Here is an 8,892-nt window from a genome sequence, read left to right on the forward strand (position 1 = left end):
TAGTGTTTTAATGCCATTCTTTGATAGCTTTATTCATTCATTTTTCATTTCACTTTTGCCTTGTTTGGCTTGGATTGATCATTTGCACTTTCGTGTATTATTTCATTCTTCTGCACAGCTGAATTTGTCCTAATCAATTAGTAAATTATAGTATAAACTGAATACTGTAATATTAATGTATGAATATCAAAATAATGATCCAGTTTTAATCATAGAATATGTGTTCAAAATTATTGCAAGCTTTTATAAATTTTGCATGACAATTATGTCATAATTATTACCTCCAAATCATAAAATACTTTAATAATTTATTCAACATGTGGCCAATTTGTACATTTACTGAAGTTGCTCAGTAGATTTTTTTTTGGAACAGGTGTTTGACTTTCATTACTTAGTTGAATAATGAATTTCATAATTTCTAATTTTTTAATAATGTGTTTTCATTTTGTTCAATGGTTTTATTAAGACCTCAGTTTCATCCGAAGGATTTGTGGGGCTTTCCTGCAATGTCCAAATTTTCATATTTTTTGTTTTCTTCATGATGTTGTGTATTAAGTTTTAATAGATTTAATTCATTGACAAATTTGCGGATTTTTCGTTTTGGTAACATTCAATAAATTTTGTTCATTCAATAAATTTTGTTTTGATTGTCTTTTTGCAGAACTCTTCATATTTTGAGTCTTTCCCTTAAGTTTATTTTAGTTTTCTTCTTTATTTGTTTAAGGATGGAACTTTTTATGGTTATTTTTTGAAATGAAACTGAGGTCTTTTTTTGCTGGTAAAAAAACTTATTAAATTACAATCCTATGATAGAACCTTGTGTATCAGTCTAGCCGAACATCATTCACGCAAGATTAGGTCACCTAGAAATGATTCAACTCCTAGTCTTCCCAGCTTGATAATCTACTTGTATGAAAGTCTGAATGGTGTCTTATGCAAGTCTATTGAGCACACCACCTCAAAGTTATCACTGCTGTACACACCCATGAATAGTACGATATGATTATCTTTGCTCCTAATTGCACTAACCTTCACATTGACTGGCATCCATGCCATCAGCGCACTCCCATGAAATCTGCTGAGAGCCATCACCCAGTATCCTTACCGACAACCTCCAACTTCAGAGCAGTCATCTGATCATGGCCTCAAGGTTAGACTCTGCCAAGAATCAGCAATGTTGTACCGCCTTTTTTGGTTTCCTGGCCTGGTGGGGCAGCTTCTGTTAGGTGCTGGTAGGACCTCGTGGGAGGTATCAAGTGTATTTCATTTTTCTGGTATATGAATAATAGATGATAATGATATTAGATATAGGAGAGTGCTTCTAACTAGCGATGGGTTCTCAGTAGATTTTGAACAAAAATCTTCAAACAAACAGCCAATACCTTTTTTTTTTTAAATTCAATAAAAATTGGGCAAAAATAAAAAATAATTTTGTTTTAATTTGTTTTACTGAGAACCCTTGACTAGTTGTAACATACTGTGTTGTAGATAATTTGATAATTAGGTAAATTTGAGAAAAATTAATCTGCAAATGGTTTAGTGAAACACTCTCCTAAATCTAATATCTGAGGCTAGAGGACTGGTAATCAAAAGTATTTTCTTGGTCATGTTAAATAACCAATCGATATAAATAAAATTATAGTAATAGTATTTGATATTTTGAGCTCTCATAAATATCGTTTTTTTTTTTTTTCAGGTAAAAAATTAATCTTAATCTTAATCCTATTAAATCATGCAAGCAATTCAAATATTATCTCATGGTTTCGAATACTTTTTTTAAAATCAATTACTTATGCCACAATATGTAGTTTTAAAATAAAACAAAAGTGTTAAAATTTTTACTGCCATTGCAGTGTGCTGAAAAGAGTTTTTGAATCAAGATGGTTTCAATCGTAAATGATGAACAAAATACTCCTACAAAAGTACTTGTGAAATAAACTTTATTGCAGGACTCAAAATAGCAGCTAATATGATAGCCCAAATTTATTGACCACAGGCAGATGAAGATAATTTTGAATATGAAATAAAGTGATAGATGGAATTTTAGTGGCCAAATGTAATTGAATTTGATGGACAAACATTTTACTATTTTGATTCCTACATATAACCAGTCCTCTAGCCAAGAACATTATTCTTTATAGTTTTCCAAACTTTCCTAAATTTGTTTTGAATTCCCTTATTTTTTTCATTGAACTTATTCTACTCCTAGGCCTAGGTAAACTTATATAGTTCTTTTAACTTCTTTTGAAAAAGCTATTTTTCTCCCTAAAGTTATGCTAAATATGTTTTTTTACCTAGGCCTAGGTAATTCCTATCTTTTTCTTAATATTTTGTTTTTCAAAATTCTAGGTAATGACAGGTTTGTAATTTTGAGGAAATTCTAACCTTTTTGCAAAATGCTTAGGTAATACTAGATATTTCGATCCCTCAATAATGCTTATTGAAATTGCTAATTTTGTAAATTTTTCCCCTGAAATTCCTATTAAATATGTGGAATGTTGAAATCCAATCTATAAGCTATGTTACTCAATCTGGTTGCATGATATCCTTATCCATGATGGGTGATTACTGTCTTCTGTACTGATTGACTGGATCTTGATGGTGCTGCGTCATCTGACAAGGCTTTGCAGCACAACAGCGTGACATAACCTGGGGAAAAGACGAAGGGAGATAGTCAAAACCTATCTCATGTTTGTCTCATGAAATGTAAATGTAGTTTGCTTTTGCCATTCACTACCTATCACCCTCCCCCTGGAGATATTAGACTAGGTTCCAATCCTCATTCAGCCAAATTGACCATAGCAAACCCATAAATAGGGATAAAGGGAAATAGAGGGACTGCTTGCAGCCTTTACTCTCACATATCTAATAGCTCAACTTACTTGTCTGTCATATATGGATTGAACCAGAGCTTCACAGCATCACAAGACAATTGACTGACACTTGCTCTGATATCTGGTAAGCTGATGGAAAAATGAATAGATATGTTTAGACCACAGGTATAGTTTATATTTATATATATTTGATTATATATACTAGAGTACAAACACTATAAGTGTGTAACATAAATACCACTAAATACTGCTAAATTATGCTAATCCTATTGTTTTCTATTTTTAATTAGCACTATTTACTACTAAATAGTGCAAAGTGTTGCACACTTTTAGTGTTTGTACTCTAAACACTGAATATATGGGTGATATTCTTTTAGTCATTTATAAAATATTTTACACCTTGGAAACAGAGATTGGATGTAGTGAATTGTGGTTTACCCTACTATACCACTGAAGTCTGACACAAATATTATAGTTATTGTACTAAACACAGAACTTTAATGTACAGTACTGTACTCTGCTGTAACCTACTATACTACTATAGGTTTAAAACACATTTCAGTCATTGTACTCAACACTGAACTTCAATGTACAATACTGTTGTAATCAATTATATACAGCAAAATTAAAGATTCACATACCTGATAATCAGTGATGATCTGTTCCTTGGAACATTGTAAGGGAATCATCTAGGAGCAACACCCTTTACCACAGGGTTACCAATATGGTTTAAACACCTTGATAATCAGGTCAATACTCGTACAGCAACAAGGTGAGTACATTTTGTTATAAAGGTCAAAGGGTCATCTCCAGGTTACCACATTAATTAACATCTTGATATTTTTGATACTCATACAGCAACAAGGTCAGTCCATATTCTTATGAAGGTCACAGGGTCATCACCAGGTTACCATATCATTAATCAGGTCACAATACTCATACATAAGGTAAGTCCAAAGTGTTATCAAAGTCTTTTTGTTTCTCGTTTCAGTGCAGTGAATCCATTATAAGCGATTGATACTGAACTTTTCCATGGATAGCTTGCTGGTTGGCGTGTATATACTGGTTTGAGAAAAGGTGCAGTATGGCTATCAGACTCAGATATCAGGTATCAACAGCCGCCATCTTGTTACGGGCTCATTGGACAATATGATGGAAAATATTTCGTGTACTTTGTATTTTCATAACTGCAAAACAAGAACACACAGTCATTAGAACACTTTTTACGATTTTTTCTGTTTTAACGAAGAAGAGGTGCTTTGAAATCAAGTTTCATGTAACGTTAAAAACCAAATTCTTCAAATAAGTAAAAACTGAAAATATACACGAGCTAAGCTTACAAAATGTTCAAAACTTTCTAAAATCGGATATTTACGATGAATCTAATTGTTTCTGGTAAGAAGAAGTTGAATTTTCAGGATTTAAAGTTAACACGTGTAATGGCGGACGAAACCGACGAGTCGAACATTCGAAATCTACAAACTCCCCAAAAAATACAGAAAAACGCAAAAAACGCTAAAATAATGTAATACTTCTTACCTTTCATTGCTCTCGTGTACTTTTCTCTCTGTTAGGTCGAGCACGAGCTAATAACCATCTTTGTTCTCGTACAATTTCAGCCTAAAAGCCCATCGTGTATTTGCACCCGTTGAAACACATCCACAACCAACAGCAGCATGCGGCAAATGAAGAGGTGACATGCACAGGGACTGGATACTAGCATTTTACACAGGGATCCCGCTGAAATATGAACTTTTAGGCAAGAAAATTACGAAAATGTGAAGGTTTTCGAGCATTATTTTTTGCTCACAACCTAGAAATTGAGTAAAACAAGCTATCGTAGCACTCTATAGGTGATAAAAACCAAGAAAAAGGCCTTTTTGGGGCTAAAAACCATAATATGTTAATTAGTCACGTGACATGTCACGTGATTCCTCATTTTTGTGTTTTTTTAGTCGATTTTTCATTTTTGGCGAACAAAAAAATCGTTTTGGGGGTTCAGTTAGTTTCATTGTATTCGATGATTCATTTGATAAAGCAGTTTACAATAAAAGACCATTGAACCTTTATTGTCTGATGTGTTCTCTTTGTCCCTTTATTCTTGGACACCCATCAAAACAGAAAACGAGAAAAATAAAACAACAGTTGAAAATCACTTTATTATTGAGACACCCGACCACGAATAAAATACACCCAGAGACAATGAAAACAAAGACTCGGATTTCAAGACACAAGCAGCGTCAACATTTTTTTATTACACCTTAAACTATATTAACTTTATTAACTCATGTTACTTAGCAGCAGTAAGGGGGACTCGCGATTGATGCCGTATATTTGCGGGTTTTACCCGGGAAATTACGAACGCGGGTACAGCAGATTTACGGAAATTCCGCGGTGTGTCCCTTACTGCTGCTCTGTTGGGTACTGCAAACGAAGTATAAAATACTTCGTATATAATGGATACCATCAAAAGTATCAAGAACAAGACTGTGCGCAAACTCAGAACCCAGGTTCTGGACAGGTTAGACGCAGACTTTGCCTTTACGACATTTATGGAAGGTAATACGGATGAGACTATGACACAGGAAAGAGCAGAACAGATAATCGACCTAATGCCCGAGGGTAATTACCGTTTGGAGTTGACCTTTATAAAGTATCTGGACGGGGAATGGATTATTGAAAGGGGCCGCAATCCCATTAGAGCGTCTGGTAAAAAGAACCTGTTCGTCTTAAGTAAGGCTACCAACCCGGGAGCATTAGAAGGAATTGACATGTTATTCTATGAGGTTGCTTACCCTGTTACAGTGGTAATTTACGGGGCGTATGAAATGCCCACGCCAGATGTAAAGAAGTTACAACCAATGCGACATCCTGGTAATTGTGTTGGTAAGCTAGTCCGGGAATTCTTTGAAGATGCTTCCCGTGGTGGTAAGTTAACCTTAAAGCGCCGAGAAGCCATTCGAAAGTGGGAGCATTCTACCCGCAAGACTGGAGGAACCATAGCCAATATTAAGAAGTTGGAAGTGGCATTAGAGCGGCGCATACACGTCAAAGATATCACAGACGGGTTTATTTACTCTGGGACTCACAAATATGGAGGTAGAGGAGCTCCTATTGTTATCTACCAACATAATGGGCACGCTTGGCGGGAACTAAGGTTTCCTAAGAAGGTTAAGACCTCAGTCTACAAAGTATCTCCGTTAGCAGACTTGGTTCATGAGAATTCCATCTGGTTAATGGACGCAGAAGGTAGGCAATTTATGACACAAGACGGTACTTTGTATAGACCCGAAATGGAACAGCTGAAGATAGACAGCGTTTGTGAAGACCTGGGTGAAGATTTTCCAGAAGTATTAAGTTCTCGTTCCCTGGACTTCTTAGCCGCAAAGAAGCGTAATGGCTGGAAGCCGACTCCTAGCGACCTTCCAATTCCAAAAGCCTGCATAGAACATGGTCACGGAGGTCTTTGGAATATGGAATACGACGAGGACGAGTATGTCTCGCTGGATATGAAACATTGTTACCCTGCGTCTTTCAAAGGCCTAGGAGATTGTAAAGAGTATTATGACCGTTACGGACATCCGGGCAGCCAATTCTTTAGGGTAGCTTTGGATGGTACGTACGATGCCCCAGCAACAGGATTCGTTAGATTGACCAGCTGGAAGCTAAAGAAGGGATTACATCCCATAATTTACGCGTGGTATGGGAAGCATCTGCAAGAAAAGGAATGGATCCCTGTGCCGCTATTAAAGTTCCTTGAAGAACGGAAACTCCTTACGTACACTGCTCATGAGGCAATATTATGTCGTCGGGAGTTTACCAAATGGCTGCCAGAAGACAATGCTACCGCCCGCATAGTTATTGGTAAGTTCACTCAGGGCGCAAAGGAAGGGGAGAAGCACATGCAACGCCGCTTAATCACAGATAAAGGAGAATTAAGCTTCCTCGTGCAACGAGCTCACGACCAAGGTTCAATGGTGTCAGTAGAGAAGTGGGATCATTTCACAGATTCCCTGCAACAATGGAATGCCTTGTGTTACTATCAAGACCACAGACCGCAGTATTACCATCTGCGTGCTAGCATGTTAGCTTACGCCCACATTAATCTCTTAGCGATGTTGCTGCGGTTTGACAAGGAAGACATTCCAAGAGTAGCTACTGACTCTTTGTACGTCAAACCTGCAGTGCTTGAAAAGGTGCAAGAGTTCTACACCGACGACGAATTAGCAGAAAGCGGGCAATGGAGGGTCAAGGACGAAGAGATAAAGGCCTGGCGAGCAAGAGTAACCTACGACGGTAATCATACTAAAGGAACGGTAACCCCGACTGAGGAACCATTACCAAGTGTCACAGACCCCATTTCTTACCACCGCTTCTCTTATCTTTACGGAACAGGAGGCAGTGGTAAGACTACCAGAGTCCTGCAACTATTCCCTAAAGTAACCGTATTAACTCCTACACATCGTTTAGAACGCGAACTCGCCGCTAAGGGCTTTGAAGCACAAACTTACCACAGTTTCTTTCGTTGGAATGGCACTAAATGGGTCCCAGAAGCTATTCATGATATTCCTCCTGTGATCTTATGGGATGAAATCTGTACTGTGCCCTTAGAAATCCTAAAAGAGTTCGTAGACTTCCTAAAAGGTAAGTGCCAGGTAATCTTCGCAGGAGATCCTTGCCAGCCACCCCCAATAGCAGGGGAAATGCCCCACGAATGGTTAAAAGGAATGGTAGATTACGCAGAGGAAATTAACACCGATTATCGTAGCAAGGATCAAGTAAGGAACCTCAAAGCGGAACTAAGGGGCCTTACAGACGCTCAGCAATGTAAAGTACTCCGTAAGAGAGTACGAGCCAAGTCCTATGAGGAATTCATACAGGCCTGGAACCCCAAAGATGTTGTCTTAAGTAGTAAGCGTGCTTCTCAGGCCCGTATTCAAAAAGATCTGTTAAATATTCACCGCGAAAGATTCCCCACTAATCTCGTACCCGTTTGCTATAAGCCCCGAGATACCAGAATGCAGAAAAGAGACGTACGGGTACCTGGCACTGACATTACTTTAGAGAACGCAGTTACCCACGATAAAGCCTGGGTGCAAATGAAAGACGTAGAAAGGATTACTTCCCACCCCGATTGGAGACTTGGTTACTGCATGACGGTACATAGTGCCCAGGGATTAACCGTAAAAGAAACGATGTGGATCATAGACCAGCGTTTGTGTTGGAGTAACTTAATTTACACCGCCGTAAGCCGCGTAGAATACGCCAAGCAATTGAAAAGAGCTTGGGGTCCGCAACTGCGTTACGATAAGACCCCAGAAGACGTAGCCAAAGAGAACATTACGAAGAAACTCCTTCGCTACAAGCGCCACGACGAAGAAAAAAATATGACGTTCGACCTATGCGCGGACGACGTCTATAAGAAAGGGGCAAGGTGTGCCAAATGTAACATACCTCTACTATGGAGGTTTGACCCGAATGACGATCAGCAGTTCTCCGTGGATCGTATCAACAACAAACGCGGGCATTGCAGAGGTAACGTAAGACTGACATGCCTAGAGTGTAATCGGGCGCGCGGTGCTGCGCTACTCTGAGTCTTTGGGGACTATGAGCAGCTCTTCCATGACAAATCCACGACTTGGGCCATTTAGGTAATACAACACGGGTTGCCCTTCCTTGGTGACGGACTTTGAAATCTCATACGTTTCCAAAGACCAGTTAGGATCCGTGGCTCTCTTACTGCCACCTTCGAGTTCCCCCGGCTGATAGAGGTATCTGACCACTATGTTGCGGGGTAGCTTTTTTTCCTTCAGTCCGACCGCCCTCGAACTTCTGACGTAGGACTTGTGTTCCACGTGTTTCTTTTTTATGGCATCTTTGGGTTTTATTCCCGTAGCCCTGGCCGCCTCGTTGTTCAAAGCCGCGACGACCTGGGGGAGCCTCTGAGTCCATTCTCTGTTGCGTTTGGATGGATCTTCCAGCTCTTTCCAATATGGTACCCAACGATCACCTCGCTTTTAGGACTGGGACACGAGCTCTGTCGTTCTAACTCGAATGT

At 38.8% G+C, this 8,892-nt stretch overlaps 1 long non-coding RNA gene across 1 annotated transcript; it reads right to left on the bottom strand.

The window, feature by feature from the left end:
* Nucleotides 1-2,517: 2,517 nt before the first annotated feature.
* On the bottom strand, nt 2,518-4,505 carry LOC148905359 (uncharacterized). Its single transcript, XR_016121792.1, has 4 exons — nt 4,374-4,505; nt 3,476-4,021; nt 2,883-2,963; nt 2,518-2,649 (listed from the first exon to the last, which is right to left on the bottom strand). It is a non-coding gene; the product is annotated as an uncharacterized LOC148905359 (long non-coding RNA).
* Between the last annotated feature and the right edge of the window lie 4,387 nt (nt 4,506-8,892).

Source organism: Actinia tenebrosa, unplaced genomic scaffold, assembly GCF_029948245.1.
Source record: "Actinia tenebrosa isolate PJP-AT-01 unplaced genomic scaffold, QUT_ActTen_1.0 PGA_scaffold7__59_contigs__length_16204524, whole genome shotgun sequence".
In the NCBI taxonomy this organism is placed as follows: Eukaryota; Metazoa; Cnidaria; class Anthozoa; order Actiniaria; family Actiniidae; genus Actinia; species Actinia tenebrosa.